Here is a 24,703-nt window from a genome sequence, read left to right on the forward strand (position 1 = left end):
TTCGAGGAGTTAGCTTGACAAGGCGCAAGAGGAGGATGACCGCACCCTCTGGACGAGACAGAGGGTGCTGGACCTGCGGAGAGAACGGCCACCTGAGCAGAAACTGTCCTGACGGGAACAGTTCGAGGAAGAAGAGGAAACTAGCGGAAAACACGAAGAGGACTGCGTAGCGGGGGAGCGTCGGTCCTCAGCAATTCTGCCTCCGCCAACGAGGGATCATGGGGCTCGCATTCGACGAGCGAAGAGGATTAAAAAACAGCGTTGGGCAGAAAATCACGAGGCTCGCATTCGACGAGCGAAGAGGACACCGGGACAGCGTGGGACGGAGAACGATGCGGTTCAGCGTGGGACAGAAGACGCGGTGATCCATGGGCGAATCGGAAATGTCGAATGTGAGATGATCCTTGACACGGGCTCACCAGTAAATTTATTGAACAAGAATTTGTGTCCGCCCGGTGGCCTACGAGAAGCTCCATTGAAGATTCGCTCCAGCGTGGGAGAAGAAATGCCAGTGCTCGGTACGAAACTCCTGAAGCTACAGATTCAGGAGTTCGTTACCGAAGAAGAATTCTACGTCGTCGAGATGTTGGAACCGTGCATCCTTGGGATGACCTTCCTACGGAAGCATCGCTGCCAGATCGACCTGTTGCGGAATCTGGTTCGCCTGCCCGATAATCGGCTGGTACCGTTAAGAAGAACGGCAGAAGAGGAGGTACGAGGAAGAAAAGAAGACACAAGGAGGAAAGAAGAGGACGCGCCGGACCAAGCGGTACCAAAACACTTGGCAGGGCTGTACGAGCGATGCTGCACGGAGCTGTCCAATAGTCAGCGACAGCAGTTCGCGAAAATGTTGAACGAATACCAGGACGTGTTCGCTAGCGATTCAGATGAAGTGGGCAGGTGCGGAATAGTTAAACACCGCATTGACACCGGCGACCATTCCCCGATTAAACAGGCGCCGAGGAGACTACCGTTCAACCGGCGACAAGAAGTCGAAGATTTGCTTAAGAAGATGAAGGCTCAAGGCGTAATAGAAGAGTCGCTGAGCCCATGGTCGTCGCCAATCGTCCTCGTGAAAAAAAAGGACGGGTCCACGAGATTCTGCGTGGACTACCGCCGGCTGAACGATGTAACTAAGAAGGACTCCTATCCCCTGCCCAGGATCGAGGACACGTTGGACGCCCTAGTCGATTCAACCTGGTTCTCTACCTTGGATCTGCAAAGCGGATATTGGCAGATCCTGGTAGACGAAAGAGACCGCGAGAAGACTGCTTTCTGCGTAGGCGCAGGGCTATGGCAGTTCAAAGTCATGCCCTTTGGTTTGTGCAACGCGCCGGCTACGTTTGAGCGGTTGATGGAGAACGTGCTACAGGGGCTGAATTGGCGGATCTGCCTGGTCTATCTCGACGACGTCATCGTACACGGAAGAAGCTTCGAAGAGGAGTTAGATAACTTGCGATTGGTGTTCTCCCGATTAAGAAAAGCGAAGCTCCTGATGTCACCGAAGAAGTGTTCATTCTTCAAAAAGGAGGTGAAGTATTTGGGGCATGTTGTGACGGAGATGGGAGTGAAGACGGATCCTGAGAAGATTAAAGCAATTCAAGATTGGCCAGTCCCGCAAAACATAACCGAATTGAGAAGTTTCCTGGGACTGTGCACGTACTACAGGAAATTCGTAAAGAACTTTTCTCACATCGCAAAGCCCCTGCATCGCTTAACTGAGGATAGGCAACAATTCCAGTGGACAGGAGAGGCGCAAAGAGCCTTCGAAGAATTGAAGAGGCGAATGACTGAGTCCCCTGTTCTGGCGTATCCTGTGCCAGGAGCTGACTTCGTGCTGGATACGGACGCCTCCGCTTTCGCCATTGGAGCGGTTCTCTCTCAGATACAGGAGGGACAGGAAAAGGTCATCGCCTATTTCTCCAAGACCCTTGGAAAGCCAGAACGCAACTACTGCGTGACCAGAAGAGAGTTACTCGCAGTAGTGAAGGCGGTGGGGCACTTTCACCATTATTTGTACGGGCGGAGATTCCTGCTAAGGACGGACCATGCAGCGCTGCGTTGGCTGATGTCCTTTAAGAATCCGGAAGGACAAGTGGCCCGATGGATCGAACGACTACAGGAGTATGATTTCGAAGTTCGCCATCGAGACGGAAAGGCACACGGGAACGCCGACGCACTATCCCGGAGACCGTGTGAGATTTCCGCTTGCAAGCGATGCTTACGCATGGAAAAGAACGAGGAGGAACTCAAGGCAACGAGAGTCCTGAGAACCCGATGCGAGACTGCGACGACAGAAGAATGGAAGAAAGCGCAGTCTGAAGACGAAGACGTCGGGAATATCCTCCGTTGGAAACAGCAAAGGCACAAACCCGACTGGCAGGAAATCGCAAAATACTCGCCCCTGACCAAATTCTATTGGACGGTGTGGGATTCCCTGGAAGTCAGAGAAGAGCTTCTATTCCGGAAGTGGGAATCCGCGAATGAAACAGCGTCCACGTGGCTTTTGGTTGTGCCCCAAGGGAAAGTACCGCAGGTCCTGCAAGAATGCCATGGATCCCCTATAGCAGGGCACTTTGGCATCAAGAAAACACTTGCGAAGGCACGGCAACAGTACTACTGGGCGAGCTGCCGCCGAGACGTGGAAGAGTGGTGCCAGCGCTGCAAGATATGCGCGGCGAAGAAAGGGCCACGACAGAAAGGAGCGGGACCCCTGAAGACTTATAACGTGGGAGCCCCCTTTGAAAGGATTGCACTGGATGTCGTGGGTCCACTTCCAAAGTCAAATGCAGGGAACAAATACTTGCTGGTAGTGGCCGACTATTTCACGAAGTGGCCAGAGGCGATACCCATGCCGAATCAGCAAGCCGTGACCGTAGCCAGGGCCCTCCTGGTGCACGTGATCAGTCGACACGGAGTCCCCTTGGAGCTACACTCGGACCAAGGAAGAAACTTCGAGTCGGCTGTGTTCCAGGAGTTGATGCGGATACTGGGAATCCGGAAGACTCGGACTACGCCGCTGCACCCCCAGTCAGATGGAATGGTGGAACGCCTGAATCGAACATTGCTGCAGTACCTGACCATGTTCGTTTCGGAACACCAAAGAGACTGGGACGAATGGATCCCGCTATTCCTACTGGCGTATCGGTCCTCCAAACACGAGTCGACACAGATGACACCGTCAATGGTGCTTTATGGAGAAGAGATACGCCTCCCAGCTCATCTCTGGAGAGGATCCCCACCAGAGGAGGAGCATGACGATGCAGAGACAGAATACACCACTCGCATCAGAGAGAAGATGAAGAGGATCCATCGATTCGTTCGTCATTGCCTGGACTTGACCAGCACAAAAATGAAAACCTGGTACGATAGCCACGTCCGAGCAATCGTCTTCGTCCCAGGCGAAAAGGTCTGGTTGTTCCAACCACGGAGGACCAAAGGAAAATGTCCAAAACTCCAGTCCGACTGGGAAGGACCGTACACGGTGGAAGACAAACTAAATGACATCATCTACCGTATTCGACGCTCGCCGAGGTGCAAATGCAAGATCGTGCACGTGAACCGTTTGGCGAAGTATGAAGGGCAGGAACACCCATTCCCTTAGCAAGCATGACTTCAAGAGGATAACATGCAAAGAAGAGAAGAAACAAGGTCGCAAGAAACATCAAGAGGCAAGAGGAGAGCTAAGGGAAGCCGGAGGAAAACCCTTCACAGTATAGTTTCCCCAGTCAGCAACGAGAGGACGAACGAAGCAGCCATGAATCCCCACTTGGACGAGCAAGAATGTGGAGGACGTCATCGTGGGTCCCGTAGGACTGGCCGCCTGTCTCCGTAAGACGTCTGAAGCCAGGTCTTGCGCTCCTGGCAGGACGCAGAGACGAGAGGGCGTCGCCTGCCACCGCGGGATGCCGGATGGTTTTCTCTGGCCAAACGCACGTCCAAGGTCACCGCCGAAGAAGAGATCAATCACAATACCGACAGGAAGTCGAAGGAGGGACCTGGAGACAATCAAGGAAGAATGGGAGTTCACGAAACTTCGGACCGTCCTCACCCAAGAAGAAGATGCGCCATCGAAGAAGACTAGGGTGAGTTTCCCTTCTCTACCCTTCGTACTGCTTCGCCGTCCAGGGACACAACGGCTACCATCGTGTGCCGCCCGGGGTCCGCAGTGCGGGCCGGCCGACAGCGGGTGGGGGACTTAACCGTACGCGGGTCTGCTTCCCCACACCGGAGAAGTCTCGCTTTCCCGGGAAGGCGGGCCTCCGGGGCCGGTCCCTGGATTTGCGGCGCACCTATGGATCTATATAGAGATCCCCTTGCCATACGAGGAATGATGATTCCTCGGTGGGAAACAAGGAGGTGCGTCCGGCGGGGTTGCTTCGTCGGGAGAGACCGTAGGGAACAGGACCCGAGAAAACGTCAAGAGAGAAGCACGCAAGTCACAAGAAGCAAGCGGAAGGGTGAGGAACCAAAGAAGAAAACTCCCATGGAAACAGGACCAGGTCCCAGAGAATCACCACCTTGCCCAAGGTTTTTGCGTGGTTTTCCTTGGGACAAAGGGCGAATGCCAAGGTGGCATCTGTCTGGAAAGGCCACGCAGGTATTATTCTTGTATACCTCTTTTTCCAGGCAGCAGTTTCCGAGTGCCGACCGTTCCAGAGGACTGACTTGAAGCGGTCGGGACGCCCGCTCTAGAAGGAGGGGAGCAATGTTGCGAGCACCCGGTACACAGCCACGGCCAACTGGTGCTCGCGAGAAGAATAATCGAAAATCGAAAGAGATCGATTAGAGTGACAGCTGTCAAGCTGTCAGTGGAGACCGCGATCGCGAGTGAATTGGTTGTACGCGAAACTATCGGCCAACTAACTGTATACTCAAGTGTAAATAAAGTGTATTATAAACTAAAATGCCCCGTGGAGTTCCTCGAGCGGCGGTGGGCCGTCGCCGGCGGACCTACCGTCGCAACAATATATTGTATTTTATGCTTCTGGCGTTGACTTCTAAGGCACTAAGTATTCGATATGGTGGTGCAACGCCCTAGAGTGAAGCCTAGGGTGCCCGGAACGTAGAAATGACCATCCCTTTCAAACTGGTTGCAATTACTCCTGTTATATGATGGAAAAACTGTTGTATTTTTATTGCATTTGATGCTTCGGGCGTTGACTTCTAAGGCACTAACTATTCAATCTGTTGGAGCAACGCCCTAGGGTGAATCCTATGTTGCCCGGAAAGTAGAAATGACCATAACTTTCATACTGGTTGCAATTATCCGGTTTATACGATGGACAACCTGTTGTATTTATATTGTATTTTATGCTTCTGGCGTTCACTTCTTGGGCACTAACCTTTCAATCTGTAGGAGCAACGCCCTAGGGTGAACCCTAGGCTGCCCGGGAAGTAGATATGACCATTACTTTCATACTGGTTGCAATTATCCGTTTTATACGATGGAAAAACTGTTCTATTTGTTTTGTGTTTTATGTTTCGCGCGTTGACTTCTAAGGCACTAACTGTTCGATCTCGTGGAGCACCGCCCTAGAGTGAAGCTTAGGTTGCCCCGAACATAGAAATGACCATAACCTTCACACTGGTGGCTACTATTCGTTTTATTCGATGGAAAAACTGTTATATTTATATTGTATTTTATGCTTCTGACGTTGACTTCTAAGGCACCAACTATACGATCTGTTGGAGGAACGCCCCAGAGTGAAGCCTAGGTTGCCCGGAACGTAGAAATGACCATAACTTTCACACTGGTTGCAATTATTCGTTTTATACGATGGAAAAACTGTTGTATTTATATTGTATTATATGCTTCTGGCGTTCACTTCTTAGGCCCTAGCTATTCGATCGGGTGTAACAACGTCCTAGGGTGAAGCCTAGGCTGCCCGGAAAGTAGAAATGACCATAACTTTCACACTGGTGGCTACTATTCGTTTTATTCGATGGAAAAACTGTTATATTTATATTGTATTTTATGCTTCTGGCGTTGACTTCTGAGGCACTAACTATTCGATCTGGTGGAGCAACGCCCTAGAGTGAAGCCTTGGTTTCCCGGAACGTATAAATGATCATGACTTTCATACTGGTTGCAATTATTCGTTTTATACGATGGAAAAACTGTTGTATTTATATTGTATTTTATGCTTCTGGCGTTGACTTCTAAGGCACTAACTGTTCGATCTGGTGGAGCACCGCCCTAGAGTGAAGCTTAGGTTGCCCGGAACATAGAAATGACCATAACCTTCACGCTGGTGGCTATTATTCGTTTTATTCGATGGAAAAACTGTTATATTTATATTGTATTTTATGCTTCTGGCGCTGACTTCATAGGCCCTAACTATTCGATCTGGTGGAACACGCCCTAGAGTGAAGTCTAGGTTGCCCGGAACGTAGAAATGACCATCACTTTCACACTGGTTGCAATTATTCATATTATAGGATGGAAAACCTGTTGTATTTAGATTGTATTTTATGCTCCTGGTGTTGACTTCTTAGGCCCTAACTATTCGATCTGGTGGAGCAACGCCCTAGAGTGAAGCCTAGGTTGCCCGGAACGTAGAACTGACCATCACTTTCAAACTTGTTACAATTATTCCTCTTATACGATGGAAAAACTGTTACATTTTTATTGCATTTTATGCTTCGGGCATTGACTTCTAAGGCCCTAACTATTCAATCTGTTGGAGCAACGCCCTAGGGTGAAGCCTAGGTTGCCCGGAAAGTAGAAATGTCCATAACTTTCATACTGGTTGCAATTATTCGTTTTATACGATGGAAAAACTGTTGTATTTATATTGTATTTTATGCTTCTGACGTTGACTTGTGATGCACCAACTATTCGATCTGTTGGAGCAACGCCCTAGAGTGAAGCCTGGGTTGCCCGGAACGTAGAAATGACCATAACTTTCACACAGGTTGCTATTATTCGTTTTAAGACGATGGAACAACTGTTGTATTTATATTGTATTTTATGCTTCTGGCGTTCACTTCTTAGGCCCTAACTATTCGATCGGGTGTAACAACGCCCTAGGGTGAAGCCTAGGTTGCCCCGAAAGTAGAAATGACCATAACTTTCAAACTGGTTGCAATTATTCCTGTTATACGATGGAAAAACTGTTGTATTTATATTGTATTTTATGCTTCAGGCGTTGACTTCTAAGGCACTAAGTATTCGATATGGTGGAGCAACGCCCTAGAGTGAAGCCTAGGGTGCCCGGAACGTAGAAATGACCTTCACTTTCAAACTGGTTGCAATTACTCCTGTTATATGATGGAAAAACTGTTGTATTTTTATTGCATTTGATGCTTCGGGCGTAGACTTCTAAGGCACTAACTATTCAATCTGTTGGAGTAACGCCCTAGGGTGAATCCTAGGTTGCCGGAAAGTAGAAATGGCCATAACTTTCATACTCGTTGCAATTATTCGTTTTATACGATGGAAAAGCTGTTGTATTTATATTGTATTTTATGCTTCTGGCGTTGACTTCTGAGGCCCTAACTATTCGATCTGTTGGAGCAACGCCCTAGGGTGAAGCCTAGGTTGCCCGGAAAGTAGAAATGTCCATAACTTTCATACTGGTTGCAATTATTCGTTTTATATGATGGAAAAACTGTTGTATTTATATTGTATTTTATGCTTCTGACGTTGACTTCTAAGGCACCAACTATTCGATCTGGTAGAGCAACGCCCTAGAGTGAAGCCTAGGTTGCCCGGAACGTAGAAATGACCATAACTTTCATACTGGTTGCAATTATTCGTTTTATATGATGGAAAAACTGTTGTATTTATATTGTATTTTATGCTTCTGACGTTGACTTCTAAGGCACCAACTATTCGATCTGGTAGAGCAACGCCCTAGAGTGAAGCCTAGGTTGCCCGGAACGTAGAAATGACCATAACTTTCACACTGGTTGCAATTATTCGTTTTATACGATGGAAAAACTGTTGTATTTATATTGTATTATATGCTTCTGGCGTTCACTTCTTAGGCCCTAACTATTCGATCGGGTGGAACAACGCCCTAGGGTGAAGCCTAGGTTGCCCGGAAAGTAGAAATGACCATAACTTTCGAACTGGTTGCAATTATTCCTGTTATACGATGGAAAAACTGTTGTATTTTTATTGCATTTTATGCTTCTGGCGTTGACTTCTAAGGCACTAAGTATTCGATATGGTGGTGCAACGCCCCAGAGTGAAGCCTAGGGTGCCCGGAACGTAGAAATGTCCATAACTTTCAGACTGGTTGCAATTATTCGTTTTATACGATGGAAAAACTGTTGTATTTATATTGTATTTTATGCATCTGGCGATGACTTCTGAGGCCCTAACTATTCGATTTGTTGGAGGAACGCCCTAGAGTGAAGCCTAGGTTGCCCGGAACGTAGAAATGACCATAACTTTCACACTGGTTGCAATTATTCGTTTTATACGATGGAAAAACTGTTGTATTTATATTGTATTTTATGCTTCTGACGTTGACTTCTAAGGCACCAACTATACGATCAGTTGGAGCCACGCCCTAGGGTGAACCCTAGGTTGCCCGGGAAGTAGATATGACCATTACTTTCATACTGGTTGCAATTATCCGTTTTATACGATGGAAAAACTGTTGTATTTATATTGTATTTTATGCTTCTGGCGTTCACTTCTTAGGCCTTAACTATTCGATCTGGTGGAACAACGCACTAGGGTGAAGCCTAGACTGCGCGGAACGTAGAAATGACCATAACTTTCACACTGGTAGGAATTATTCGATTTATACAATGGAAAAACTGTTCTATTTGTTTTGTGTTTTATGTTTCGCGCGTTGACTTCTAAGGCCCTAACTATTCGATCTGGTGGAGCAACGCCCTAGAGTGAAGACTAGGTATCCCGGAACGTGGAAATGACCATAACTTTCACACAGATAGCAATTATTCGTTCTATACATGGAAAAACTGTTCTATTTATTTTGTATTTTATGCTTCTTGCGTTCACTTCTTAGGCCTTAACTATTCGATCTGGTGGAACGACGCACTAGGGTGAAGCCCAGGCTGCGCGGAACGTAGAAATGACCATAACTTTCACACTGGTAGGAATTATTCGATTTATACAATGGAAAAACTGTTCTATTTGTTTTGTGTTTTATGTTTCGCGCGTTGACTTCTAAGGCCCTAACTATTCGATCTGGTGGAGCAACGCCCTAGAGTGAAGCCTAGGTATCCCGGAACGTAGAAATGACCATAACTTTCACACTGGTTGCAATTATTCGTTTTATACGATGGAAAAACTGTTGTATTTATATTGTATTATATGCTTCTGGCGTTCACTTCTTAGGCCCTAGCTATTCGATCGGGTGTAACAACGCCCTAGGGTGAAGACTAGGTTGCCCGGAAAGTAGAAATGACCATAACTTTCAAACTGGTTGCAATTATTCCTGTTATACGATGGAAAAACTGTTGTATTTATATTGTATTTTATGCTTCTGGCGTTGACTTCTAAGGCACTAACTGTTCGATCTGGTGGAGCACCGCCCTAGAGTGAAGCTTAGGTTGCCCGGAACATAGAAATGACCATAACCTTCACACTGGTGGCTACTATTCGTTTTATTCGATGGAAAAACTGTTATATTAATATTGTATTTTATGCTTCTGACGTTGACTTCTAAGGCACCAACTATACGATCTGTTGGAGGAACGCCCCAGAGTGAAGCCTAGGTTGCCCGGAACGTAGAAATGACCATAACTTTCACACTGGTTGCAATTATTCGTTTTATACGATGGAAAAACTTTTGTACTTATATTGTATTATATGCTTCTGGCGTTCACTTCTTAGGCCCTAGCTATTCGATTGGGTGTAACAACGCCCTAGGGTGAAGCCTAGGTTGCCCGGAAAGTAGAAATGACCATAACTTTCAAACTGGTAGCAATTATTCCTGTTATACGATGGAAAAACTGGTGTATTTATATTGTATTTTATGCTTCTGGCGTTGACTTCTAAGGCACTAAGTATTCGATATGGTGGAGCAACGCCCCAGAGTGAAGCCTAGGGTGTCCGGAACGTAGAAATGACCATCATTTTCAAACTGGTAGCAATTACTCCTGTTATATGATGGAAAAACTGTTGTATTTTTATTGCATTTGATGCTTCGGGCGTTGACTTCTAAGGCACTAATTATTCAATCTGTTGGAGCAACGCCCTAGGGTGAATCCTAGGTTGCCCGGAAAGTAGAAATGAAAATAACTTTCATACTGGTTGCAATTATTCGTTTTATACGATGGAAAAACTGTTGTATTTATATTGTATTTTATGCTTCTGGCGTTGACTTCTGAGGCACTAACTATTCGATCTGGTGGAGCAACGCCCTAGAGTGAAGCCTCGGTTTCCCGGAACGTAGAAATGATCCTGACTTTCATACTGGTTGCAATTATTCGTTTTATACGATGGAAAAACTGTTGTATTTATATTGTATTTTATGCTTCTTGCGTTCACTTCTTAGGCCTTAACTATTCGATCTGGTGGAACAACGCACTAGGGTGAAGCCTAGGCTGCGCGGAACGTAGAAATGACCATAACTTTCACACTGGTAGGAATTATTCGATTTATACAATGGAAAAACTGTTCTATTTGTTTTGTGTTTTATGTTTCGCGCGTTGACTTCTAAGGCCCTAACTATTCGATCTGGTGGAGCAACGCCCTAGAGTGAAGCCTAGGTATCCCGGAACGTAGAAATGACCATAACTTTCACACTGGTTGCAATTATTCGTTTTATACGATGGAAAAACTGTTGTATTTATATTGTATTATATGCTTCTGGCGTTCACTTCTTAGGCCCTAGCTATTCGCTCGGGTGTAACAACGCCCTAGGGTGAAGACTAGGTTGCCCGGAAAGTAGAAATGACCATAACTTTCAAATTGGTTGCAATTATTCCTGTTATACGATGGAAAAACTGTTGTATTTATATTGTATTTTATGCTTCTGGCGTTGACTTCTAAGGCACTAACTGTTCGATCTGGTGGAGCACCGCCCTAGAGTGAAGCTTAGGTTGCCCGGAACATAGAAATGACCATAACCTTCACACTGGTGGCTACTATTCGTTTTATTCGATGGAAAAACTGTTATATTAATATTGTATTTTATGCTTCTGACGTTGACTTCTAAGGCACCAACTATACGATCTGTTGGGGGAACGCCCCAGAGTGAAGCCTAGGTTGCCCGGAACGTAGAAATGACCATAACTTTCACACTGGTTGCAATTATTCGTTTTATACGATGGAAAAACTTTTGTACTTATATTGTATTATATGCTTCTGGCGTTCACTTCTTAGGCCCTAGCTATTCGATCGGGTGTAACAATGCCCTAGGGTGAAGCCTAGGTTGCCCGGAAAGTAGAAATGACCATAACTTTCAAACTGGTTGCAATTATTCCTGTTATACGATGGAAAAACTGTTGTATTTATATTGTATTTTATGCTTCTGGCGTTGACTTCTAAGGCACTAAGTATTCGATATGGTGGAGCAACGCCCCAGAGTGAAGCCTAGGGTGTCCGGAACGTAGAAATGACCATCATTTTCAAACTGGTTGCAATTACTCCTGTTATATGATGGAAAAACTGTTGTATTTTTATTGCATTTTATGCTTCGGGCGTTGACTTCTAAGGCCCTAACTATTCAATCTGTTGGAGCAACGCCCTAGGGTGAAGCCTAGGTTGCCCGGAAGGTAGAAATGTCCATAACTTTCATACTGGTTGCAATTATTCGTTTTATACGATGGAAAATCTGTTGTATTTATATTGTATTTTATGCTTCTGACGTTGACTTGTGAGGCACCAACTATTCGATCTGTTGGAGCAACGCCCTAGAGTGAAGCCTAGGTTGCCCGGAACGTAGAAATGACCATAACTTTCACACAGGTTGCTATTATTCGTTTTAAGACGATGGAACAACTGTTGTATTTATATTGTATTTTATGCTTCTGGCGTTCACTTCTTGGGCACTAACTTTTCAATCTGTTGGAGCAACGCCCTAGGGTGAACCCTAGGTTGCCCGGGAAGTAGATATGACCATTACTTTCATACTGGTTGCAATTATCCGTTTTATACGATGGAATAACTGTTGTATTTATGTTGTATTTTATGCTTCTGGCGTTCACTTCTTAGGCCTTAACTATTCGATCTGGTGGAACAACGCACTAGGGTGAAGCCTACGCTGCGCGGAACGTAGAAATGACCATAACTTTCACACTGGTAGGAATTATTCGATTTATACAATGGAAAAACGGTTCTATTTATTTTGTATTTTATGCTTCTGGCGTTGACTTCTTAGGCCCTGTCTATTCGATCTGGTGGAGCAACGCCCTAGGTTGAAGCCTAGGTTGCCCGGATAGTAGAAATGACAATAACTTTCATAGTGGTTGCAATTATACGTTTTACACGATGCAAAAACTGTTGTATTTATATTGTATTTTGTGCTTCTGGCATTGACTTCTGAGGACCTAACTATTCGATCCGTTGGAGCAACGCCCTAGGGTGAAGCCTAGGCTGCCCGGAAAGTAGAAATGTCCATAACTTTCATACCGGTTGCAATTATTCGTTTTATATGATGGAAAAACTGTTGTATTTATATTGTATTTTATGCTTCTGGCGTTGACTTCTGAGGACCTAACTATTCGATCTGTTGGAGCAACGCCCTAGGGTGAAGCCTAGGCTGCCCGGAAAGTAGAAATGTCCATAACTTTCATACTGGTTGCAATTATTCGTTTTATATGATGGAAAAACTGTTGTATTTAGATTGTATTTTATGCTCCTGGTGTTGACTTCTTAGGCCCTAACTATTCGATCTGGTGGAGCAACGCCCTAGAGTGAAGCCTAGGTTGCCCGGAACGTAGAACTGACCATCACTTTCAAACTTGTTACAATTATTCCTGTTATACGATGGAAAAACTGTTACATTTTTATTGCATTTTATGCTTCGGGCGTTGACTTCTAAGGCCCTAACTATTCAATCTGTTGGAGCAACGCCCTAGGGTGAAGCCTAGGTTGCCCGGAAAGTAGAAATGTCCATAACTTTCATACTGGTTGCAATTATTCGTTTTATACGATGGAAAAACTGTTATATTTATATTGTATTTTATGCTTCTGACGTTGACTTGTGAGGCACCAACTATTCGATCTGTTGGAGCAACGCCCTAGAGTGAAGCCTAGGTGGCCCGGAACGTAGAAATGACCATAACTTTCACACAGGTTGCTATTATTCGTTTTAAGACGATGGAACAACTGTTGTATTTATATTGTATTTTATGCTTCTGGCGTTCACTTCTTAGGCCCTAACTATTCGATCGGGTGGAACAACGCCCTAGGGTGAAGCCTAGGTTGCCCCGAAAGTAGAAATGACCATAACTTTCAAACTGGTTGCAGTTATTCCTGTTATACGATGGAAAAACTGTTGTATTTATATTGTATTTTATGCTTCAGGCGTTGACTTCTAAGGCACTAAGTATTCGATATGGTGGAGCAACGCCCTAGAGTGAAGCCTAGGGTGCCCGGAACGTAGAAATGACCTTCACTTTCAAACTGGTTGCAATTACTCCTGTTATATGATGGAAAAACTGTTGTATTTTTATTGCATTTGATGCTTCGGGCGTAGACTTCTAAGGCACTAACTATTCAATCTGTTGGAGCAACGCCCTAGAGTGAAGCCTAGGTTGCCCGGAACGTAGAAATGACCATAACTTTCACACTGGTTGCAATTATTCGTTTTATACGATGGAAAAACTGTTGTATTTATATTGTATTATATGCTTCTAGCGTTCACTTCTTTGGCCCTAGCTATTCGATCGGGTGTAACAACGCCCTAGGGTGAAGCCTAGGTTGCCCGGAAAGTAGAAATGACCATAACTTTCAAACTGGTTGCAATTATTCCTCTTATACGATGGAAAAACTGTTGTATATTTATTGCATTTTATGCTCCGGGCGTTGACTTCTAAGGCCCTAACTAATCAATCTGTTGGAGCAACGCCCTAGGGTGAAGCCTAGGCTGCCCGGAAAGTAGAAATGTCCATAACTTTCATACTGGTTGCAATTATTCGTTTTATACGATGGAAAAACTGTTGTATTTATATTGTATTTTATGCTTCTGACGTTGACTTCTAAGGCACCAACTATTCGATCTGTTGGAGCAACTCCCTAGAGTGAAGCCTAGGTTGCCCGGAACGTAGAAATGACCATAACTTTCACACTGGTTGCAATTATTCGTTTTATACGATGGAAAAACTGTTGTATTTATATTGTATTATATGCTTCTGGCGTACACTTCTTAGGCCCTAACTATTCGATCGGGTGGAACAACGCCCTAGGGTGAAGCCTAGGTTGCCCGGAAAGTAGAAATGACCATAACTTTCGAACTGTTTGGAATTATTCCTGTTATACGATGGAAAAACTGTTGTATATATATTGTATTTTATGCTTCGGGCGTTGACTTCTAAGGCACCAACTATTCGATCTGTTGGAGCAACTCCCTAGAGTGAAGCCTAGGTTGCCCGGAACGTAGAAATGACCATAACTTTCACACTGGTTGCAATTATTCGTTTTATACGATGGAAAAACTGTTGTATTTATATTGTATTATATGCTTCTGGCGTACACTTCTTAGGCCCTAGCTATTCGATCGGGTGTAACAATGCCCTAGGGTGAAGCCTAGGTTGCCCGGAAAGTAGAAATGACCATAACTTTCAAACTGGTTGCAATTATTCCTGTTATACGATGGAAAAACTGTTGTATTTATATTGTATTTTATGCTTCTGGCGTTGACTTCTAAGGCACTAAGTATTCGATATGGTGGAGCAACGCCCCAGAGTGAAGCCTAGGGTGTCCGGAACGTAGAAATGACCATCATTTTCAAACTGGTTGCAATTACTCCTGTTATATGATGGAAAAACTGTTGTATTTTTATTGCATTTGATGCTTCGGGCGTTGACTTCTAAGGCACTAATTATTCGATCTGGTGGAGCAACGCCCTAGGTTGAAGCCTAGGTTGCCCGGATAGTAGAAATGACAATAACTTTCATAGTGGTTGCAATTATACGTTTTACACGATGCAAAAACTGTTGTATTTATATTGTATTTTGTGCTTCTGGCGTTGACTTCTGAGGACCTAACTATTCGATCCGTTGGAGCAACGCCCTAGGGTGAAGCCTAGGCTGCCCGGAAAGTAGAAATGTCCATAACTTTCATACCGGTTGCAATTATTCGTTTTATATGATGGAAAAACTGTTGTATTTATATTGTATTTTATGCTTCTGGCGTTGACTTCTGAGGACCTAACTATTCGATCTGTTGGAGCAACGCCCTAGGGTGAAGCCTAGGTTGCCCGGAAAGTAGAAATGTCCATAACTTTCATACTGGTTGCAATTATTCGTTTTATACGATGGAAAAACTGTTATATTTATATTGTATTTTATGCTTCTGACGTTGACTTGTGAGGCACCAACTATTCGATCTGTTGGAGCAACGCCCTAGAGTGAAGCCTAGGTGGCCCGGAACGTAGAAATGACCATAACTTTCACACAGGTTGCTATTATTCGTTTTAAGACGATGGAACAACTGTTGTATTTATATTGTATTTTATGCTTCTGGCGTTCACTTCTTAGGCCCTAACTATTCGATCGGGTGGAACAACGCCCTAGGGTGAAGCCTAGGTTGCCCCGAAAGTAGAAATGACCATAACTTTCAAACTGGTTGCAGTTATTCCTGTTATACGATGGAAAAACTGTTGTATTTATATTGTATTTTATGCTTCAGGCGTTGACTTCTAAGGCACTAAGTATTCGATATGGTGGAGCAACGCCCTAGAGTGAAGCCTAGGGTGCCCGGAACGTAGAAATGACCTTCACTTTCAAACTGGTTGCAATTACTCCTGTTATATGATGGAAAAACTGTTGTATTTTTATTGCATTTGATGCTTCGGGCGTAGACTTCTAAGGCACTAACTATTCAATCTGTTGGAGCAACGCCCTAGAGTGAAGCCTAGGTTGCCCGGAACGTAGAAATGACCATAACTTTCACACTGGTTGCAATTATTCGTTTTATACGATGGAAAAACTGTTGTATTTATATTGTATTATATGCTTCTAGCGTTCACTTCTTAGGCCCTAGCTATTCGATCGGGTGTAACAACGCCCTAGGGTGAAGCCTAGGTTGCCCGGAAAGTAGAAATGACCATAACTTTCAAACTGGTTGCAATTATTCCTCTTATACGATGGAAAAACTGTTGTATATTTATTGCATTTTATGCTTCGGGCGTTGACTTCTAAGGCCCTAACTAATCAATCTGTTGGAGCAACGCCCTAGGGTGAAGCCTAGGCTGCCCGGAAAGTAGAAATGTCCATAACTTTCATACTGGTTGCAATTATTCGTTTTATACGATGGAAAAACTGTTGTATTTATATTGTATTTTATGCTTCTGACGTTGACTTCTAAGGCACCAACTATTCGATCTGTTGGAGCAACTCCCTAGAGTGAAGCCTAGGTTGCCCGGAACGTAGAAATGACCATAACTTTCACACTGGTTGCAATTATTCGTTTTATACGATGGAAAAACTGTTGTATTTATATTGTATTATATGCTTCTGGCGTACACTTCTTAGGCCCTAACTATTCGATCGGGTGGAACAACGCCCTAGGGTGAAGCCTAGGTTGCCCGGAAAGTAGAAATGACCATAACTTTCGAACTGTTTGGAATTATTCCTGTTATACGATGGAAAAACTGTTGTATATATATTGTATTTTATGCTTCGGGCGTTGACTTCTAAGGCCCTAACTAATCAATCTGTTGGAGCAACGCACTAGGGTGAAGCCTAGGCTGCCCGGAAAGTAGAAATGTCCATAACTATCATACTGGTTGCAATTATTCGTTTTATACGATGGAAAAGCTGTTGTATTTATATTGTATTTTATGCTTCTGACGTTGACTTCTAAGGCACCAACTATTCGATCTGTTGGAGCAACGCCCTAGAGTGAAGCCTAGGTTGCCCGGAACGTAGAAATGACCATAACTTTCACACTGGTTGCAATTATACGTTTTATACGATGGAAAAACTGTTGTATTTATATTGTATTATATGCTTCTGGCGTACACTTCTTAGGCCCTAACTATTCGATCGGGTGGAACAACGCCCTAGGGTGAAGCCTAGGTTGCCCGGAAAGTAGAAATGACCATAACTTTCGAACTGTTTGGAATTATTCCTGTTATACGATGGAAAAACTGTTGTATATATATTGTATTTTATGCTTCTGGCGTTGACTTCTAAGGCACTACGTATTCGATATGGTGGTGCAACGCCCTAGAGTGAAGCCTAGGGTGCCCGGAACGTAGAAATGTCCATAACTTTCATACTGGTTGCAATTATTCGTTTTATATGATGGAAAAACTGTTGTATTTATATTGTATTTTATGCTTCTGACGTTGACTTCTAAGGCACCAACTATTCGATCTGGTGGAGCAACGCCCTAGAGTGAAGCCTAGGTTGCCCGGAACGTAGAAATGACCATAACTTTCACACTGGTTGCAATTATTCGTTTTATACGATGGAAAAACTGTTGTATTTTTATTGCATTTGATGCTTCGGGCGTAGACTTCTAAGGCACTAACTATTCAATCTGTTGGAGCAACGCCCTAGGGTGAATCCTAGGTTGCCCGGAAAGTAGAAATGACCATAAGTTTCATACTGGTCGCAATTATTCGTTTTATACGATGGAAAAACTGTTGTATTTATATTGTATTTTATGCTTCTGGCGTTGACTTCTGAGGCCCTAACTATTCGATCTGGTGGAGCAACGCCCTAGGTTGAAGCCTAGGTTGCACGGATAGTAGAAATGACAATAACTTTCATAGTGGTTGCAATTATACGTTTTATACGATGGAAAAACTGTTGTATTTATATTGTATTTTATGCTTCTGGCGTTGACTTCTGAGGACCTAACTATTCGATCTGTTGGAGCAACGCCCTAGGGTGAAGCCTAGGCTGCCCGGAAAGTAGAAATGTCCATAACTTTCATACTGGTTGCAATTATTCGTTTTATACGATGGAAAAACTGTTGTATTTATATTGTATTTTATGCTTCTGACGTTGACTTCTAAGGCACCAACTATTCGATCTGTTGGAGCAACTCCCTAGAGTGAAGCCTAGGTTGCCCGGAACGTAGAAATGACCATAACTTTCACACTGGTTGCAATTATTCGTTTTATACGATGGAAAAACTGTTGTATTTATATTGTATTATATGCTTCTGGCGTACACTTCTTAGGCCCTAACTATTCGATCGGGTGGAACAACGCCCTAGGGTGAAGCCTAGGTTGCCCGGAAAGTAGAAATGACCATAACTTTCGAACTGTTTGGAATTATTCCTGTTATACGATGGAAAAACTGTTGTATATATATTGTATTTTATGCTTCGGGCGTTGACTTCTAAGGCCCTAACTAATCAATCTGTTGGAGCAACGCACTAGGGTGAAGCCTAGGCTGCCCGGAAAGTAGAAATGTCCATAACTATCATACTGGTTGCAATTATTCGTTTTATACGATGGAAAAACTGTTGTATTTATATTGTATTTTATGCTTCTGACGTTGACTTCTAAGGCACCAACTATTCGATCTGTTGGAGCAACGCCCTAGAGTGAAGCCTAGGTTGCCCGGAACGTAGAAATGACCATAACTTTCACACTGGTTGCAATTATACGTTTTATACGATGGAAAAACTGTTGTATTTATATTGTATTATATGCTTCTGGCGTACACTTCTTAGGCCCTAACTATTCGATCGGGTGGAACAACGCCCTAGGGTGAAGCCTAGGTTGCCCGGAAAGTAGAAATGACCATAACTTTCGAACTGTTTGGAATTATTCCTGTTATACGATGGAAAAACTGTTGTATATATATTGTATTTTATGCTTCTGGCGTTGACTTCTAAGGCACTAAGTATTCGATATGGTGGTGCAACGCCCTAGAGTGAAGCCTAGGGTGCCCGGAACGTAGAAATGTCCATAACTTTCATACTGGTTGCAATTATTCGTTTTATATGATGGAAAAACTGTTGTATTTATATTGTATTTTATGCTTCTGACGTTGACTTCTAAGGCACCAACTATTCGATCTGGTGGAGCAACGCCCTAGAGTGAAGCCTAGGTTGCCCGGAACGTAGAAATGACCATAACTTTCACACTGGTTGCAATTATTCGTTTTATACGATGGAAAAACTGTTGTATTTATATTGTATTATATGCTTCTGGCGTACACTTCTTAGGCCCTAACTATTCGATCGGGTGGAACAACGCCCTAGGGTGAAGCCTAGGTTGCCCGGAAAGTAGAAATGACCATAACTTTCGAACTGTTTGGAATTATTCCTGTTATACGATGGAAATCTGTTGTATATATATTGTATTTTATGCTTCGGGCGTTGACTTCTAAGGCCCTAACTAATCAATCTGTTGGAGCAACGCACTAGGGTGAAGCCTAGGCTGCCCGGAAAGTAGAAATGACCATAAGTTTCATACTGGTTGCAATTATTCGTTTTATACGATGGAAAAACTGTTGTATTTATATTGTATTTTATGCTTCTGGCGTTGACTTCTGAGGCCCTAACTATTCGATCTGGTGGAGCAACGCCCTAGGTTGAAGCCTAGGTTGCACGGATAGTAGAAATGACAATAACTTTCATAGTGGTTGCAATTATACGTTTTATACGATGGAAAAACTGTTGTATTTATATTGTATTTTATGCTTCTGGCGTTGACTTCTGAGGACCTAACTATTCGATCTGTTGGAGCAACGCCCTAGGGTGAAGCCTAGGCTGCCCGGAAAGTAGAAATGTCCATAACTTTCATACTGGTTGCAATTATTCGTTTTATACGATGGAAAAACTGTTGTATTTATATTGTATTTTATGCTTCTGACGTTGACTTCTAAGGCACCAACTATTCGATCTGTTGGAGCAACTCCCTAGAGTGAAGCCTAGGTTGCCCGGAACGTAGAAATGACCATAACTTTCACACTGGTTGCAATTATTCGTTTTATACGATGGAAAAACTGTTGTATTTATATTGTATTATATGCTTCTGGCGTACACTTCTTAGGCCCTAACTATTCGATCGGGTGGAACAACGCCCTAGGGTGAAGCCTAGGTTGCCCGGAAAGTAGAAATGACCATAACTTTCGAACTGTTTGGAATTATTCCTGTTATACGATGGAAAAACTGTTGTATATATATTGTATTTTATGCTTCGGGCGTTGACTTCTAAGGCCCTAACTAATCAATCTGTTGGAGCAACGCACTAGGGTGAAGCCTAGGCTGCCCGGAAAGTAGAAATGTCCATAACTATCATACTGGTTGCAATTATTCGTTTTATACGATGGAAAAACTGTTGTATTTATATTGTATTTTATGCTTCTGACGTTGACTTCTAAGGCACCAACTATTCGATCTGTTGGAGCAACGCCCTAGAGTGAAGCCTAGGTTGCCCGGAACGTAGAAATGACCATAACTTTCACACTGGTTGCAATTATACGTTTTATACGATGGAAAAACTGTTGTATTTATATTGTATTATATGCTTCTGGCGTACACTTCTTAGGCCCTAACTATTCGATCGGGTGGAACAACGCCCTAGGGTGAAGCCTAGGTTGCCCGGAAAGTAGAAATGACCATAACTTTCGAACTGTTTGGAATTATTCCTGTTATACGATGGAAAAACTGTTGTATATATATTGTATTTTATGCTTCTGGCGTTGACTTCTAAGGCACTAAGTATTCGATATGGTGGTGCAACGCCCTAGAGTGAAGCCTAGGGTGCCCGGAACGTAGAAATGTCCATAACTTTCATACTGGTTGCAATTATTCGTTTTATATGATGGAAAAACTGTTGTATTTATATTGTATTTTATGCTTCTGACGTTGACTTCTAAGGCACCAACTATTCGATCTGGTGGAGCAACGCCCTAGAGTGAAGCCTAGGTTGCCCGGAACGTAGAAATGACCATAACTTTCACACTGGTTGCAATTATTCGTTTTATACGATGGAAAAACTGTTGTATTTATATTGTATTATATGCTTCTGGCGTACACTTCTTAGGCCCTAACTATTCGATCGGGTGGAACAACGCCCTAGGGTGAAGCCTAGGTTGCCCGGAAAGTAGAAATGACCATAACTTTCGAACTGTTTGGAATTATTCCTGTTATACGATGGAAAAACTGTTGTATATATATTGTATTTTATGCTTCGGGCGTTGACTTCTAAGGCCCTAACTAATCAATCTGTTGGAGCAACGCACTAGGGTGAAGCCTAGGCTGCCCGGAAAGTAGAAATGTCCATAACTATCATACTGGTTGCAATTATTCGTTTTATACGATGGAAAAACTGTTGTATTTATATTGTATTTTATGCTTCTGACGTTGACTTCTAAGGCACCAACTATTCGATCTGTTGGAGCAACGCCCTAGAGTGAAGCCTAGGTTGCCCGGAACGTAGAAATGACCATAACTTTCACACTGGTTGCAATTATACGTTTTATACGATGGAAAAACTGTTGTATTTATATTGTATTATATGCTTCTGGCGTACACTTCTTAGGCCCTAACTATTCGATCGGGTGGAACAACGCCCTAGGGTGAAGCCTAGGTTGCCCGGAAAGTAGAAATGACCATAACTTTCGAACTGTTTGGAATTATTCCTGTTATACGATGGAAAAACTGTTGTATATATATTGTATTTTATGCTTCTGGCGTTGACTTCTAAGGCACTAAGTATTCGATATGGTGGTGCAACGCCCTAGAGTGAAGCCTAGGGTGCCCGGAACGTAGAAATGTCCATAACTTTCATACTGGTTGCAATTATTCGTTTTATATGATGGAAAAACTGTTGTATTTATATTGTATTTTATGCTTCTGACGTTGACTTCTAAGGCACCAACTATTCGATCTGGTGGAGCAACGCCCTAGAGTGAAGCCTAGGTTGCCCGGAACGTAGAAATGACCATAACTTTCACACTGGTTGCAATTATTCGTTTTATACGATGGAAAAACTGTTGTATTTTTATTGCATTTGATGCTTCGGGCGTAGACATCTAAGGCACTAACTATTCAATCTGTTGGAGCAACGCCCTAGGGTGAATCCTAGGTTGCCCGGAAAGTAGAAATGACCATAAGTTTCATACTGGATGCAATTATTCGTTTTATACGATGGAAAAACTGTTGTATTTATATTGTATTTTATGCTTCTGGCGTTGACTTCTGAGGCCCTAACTATTCGATCTGGTGGAGCAACGCCCTAGGTTGAAGCCTAGGTTGCACGGATAGTAGAAATGACAATAACTTTCATAGTGGTTGCAATTATACGTTTTATACGATGGAAAAACTGTTGTATTTATATTGTATTTTATGCTTCTGGCGTTGACTTCTGAGGACCTAACTATTCGATCTGTTGGAGCAACGCCCTAGGGTGAAGCCTAGGCTGCCCGGAAAGTAGAAATGTCCATAACTTTCATACTGGTTGCAATTATTCGTTTTATATGATGGAAAAACTGTTGTATTTATATTGTATTTTATGCTTCTGACGTTGACTTCTAAGGCACCAACTATTCGATCTGGTGGAGCAACGCCCTAGAGTGAAGCCTAGGTTGCCCGGAACGTAGAAATGACCATAACTTTCACACTGGTTGCAATTATTCGTTTTATACGATGGAAAAACTGTTGTATTTATATTGTATTATATGCTTCTAGCGTTCACTTCTTAGGCCCTAGCTATTCGATCGGGTGTAACAACGCCCTAGGGTGAAACCTAGGTTGCCCGGGAAGTAGAAATGACCATAACTTTCAAACTGGTTGCAATTATTCCTGTTATACGTTGGAAAAACTGTTGTATTTTTATTGCATTTTATGCTTCGGGCGTTGACTTCTAAGGCCCTAACTAATCAATCTGTTGGAGCAACGCCCTAGGGTGAAGCCTAGGCTGCCCGGAAAGTAGAAATGTCCATAACTTTCATACTGGTTGCAATTATTCGTTTTATACGATGGAAAAACTGTTGTATTTATATTGTATTTTATGCTTCTGACGTTGACTTCTGAGGCCCTAACTATTCGATCTGTTGGAGCAACGCCCTAGAGTGAAGCCTTGGTTTCCCGGAACGTAGAAATGACCATGACTTTCATACTGGTTGCAATTATTCGTTTTATACGATGGAAAAACTGTTGTATTTATATTGTATTTTATGCTTCTGGCGTTGACTTCTAAGGCACTAACTGTTCGATCTGGTGGAGCAACGCCCTAGAGTGAAGCTTAGGTTGCCCGGAACATAGAAATGACCATAACCTTCACACTGGTGGCTATTATTCGTTGTATTCGATGGAAAAAATGTTATATTTATATTGTATTTTACGCTTCTGGCGCTGACTTCTTAGGCCCTACCTATTCGATCTGGTGGAACAGCGCCCTAGAGTGAAGTCTAGGTTGCCCGGAACGTAGAAGTGACCATCACTTTCACACTGGTTGCAATTATTCATATTATAGGATGGAAAACCTATTGTATTTATATTGTATTTTATGCTCCTGGTGTTGGCTTCTTAGCCCCTAACTATTCGATCTGGTGGAGCAACGCCCTAGGGTGAATCCTAGGTTGCCCGGAAAGTAGAAATGACCATAACTTTCATACTGGTTGCAATTATTCGTTTTATACGATGGAAAAACTGTTGTATTTATATTGTATTTTATGCTTCTGGCGTTGACTTCTGAGGCCCTAACTATTCGATCTGTTGGAGCAACGCCCTAGGGTGAACCCTAGGTTGCCCGGAAAGTAGAAATGTCCATAACTTTCATACTGGTTGCAATTATTCGTTTTATATGATGGAAAAACTGTTGTATTTATATTGTATTTTATGCTTCTGACGTTGACTTCTAAGGCACCAACTATTCGATCTGGTGGAGCAACGCCCAAGAGTGAAGCCTAGGTTGCCCGGAACGTAGAAATGACCATAACTTTCGCACTGGTTGCAATTATTCGTTTTATACGATGGAAAAACTGTTGTATTTATATTGTATTATATGCTTCTGGCGTTCACTTCTTAGGCCCTAGCTATTCGATCGGGTGTAACAACGCCCTAGGGTGAAGCCTAGGTTGCCCGGAAAGTAGAAATGACCATAACTTCCGAACTGGTTGGAATTATTCATGTTATACGATGGAAAAACTGTTGTATATATATTGTATTTTATGCTTCTGGCGTTGACTTCTAAGGCACTAAGTATTCGATATGGTGGTGCAACGCCCTAGAGTGAAGCCTAGGGTGCCCGGAACGTAGAAATGACCATCACTTTCAAACTGGTTGCAATTACTCCTGTTATATGATGGAAAAACTGTTGTATTTTTATTGCATTTGATGCTTCGGGCGTTGACTTCTAAGGCACTAACTATTCAATCTGTTGGAGCAACGCCCTTGGGTGAATCCTAGGTTGCCCGGAAAGTAGAAATGACCATAACTTTCATACTGGTTGCAATTATCCGGTTTATACGATGGACAAACTGTTGTATTTATATTGTATTTTATGCTTCTGGCGTTCACTTCTTGGGTACTAACTTTTCAACCTGTTGGAGCAACGCCCTAGGGTGAACCCTAGGTTGCCCGGGAAGTAGATATGACCATTACTTTCATACTGGTTGCAACTATCCGTTTTATACG

This window comes from Calliopsis andreniformis, unplaced genomic scaffold, assembly GCF_051401765.1.
Source record: "Calliopsis andreniformis isolate RMS-2024a unplaced genomic scaffold, iyCalAndr_principal scaffold0027, whole genome shotgun sequence".
Taxonomy (NCBI): Eukaryota; Metazoa; Arthropoda; class Insecta; order Hymenoptera; family Andrenidae; genus Calliopsis; species Calliopsis andreniformis.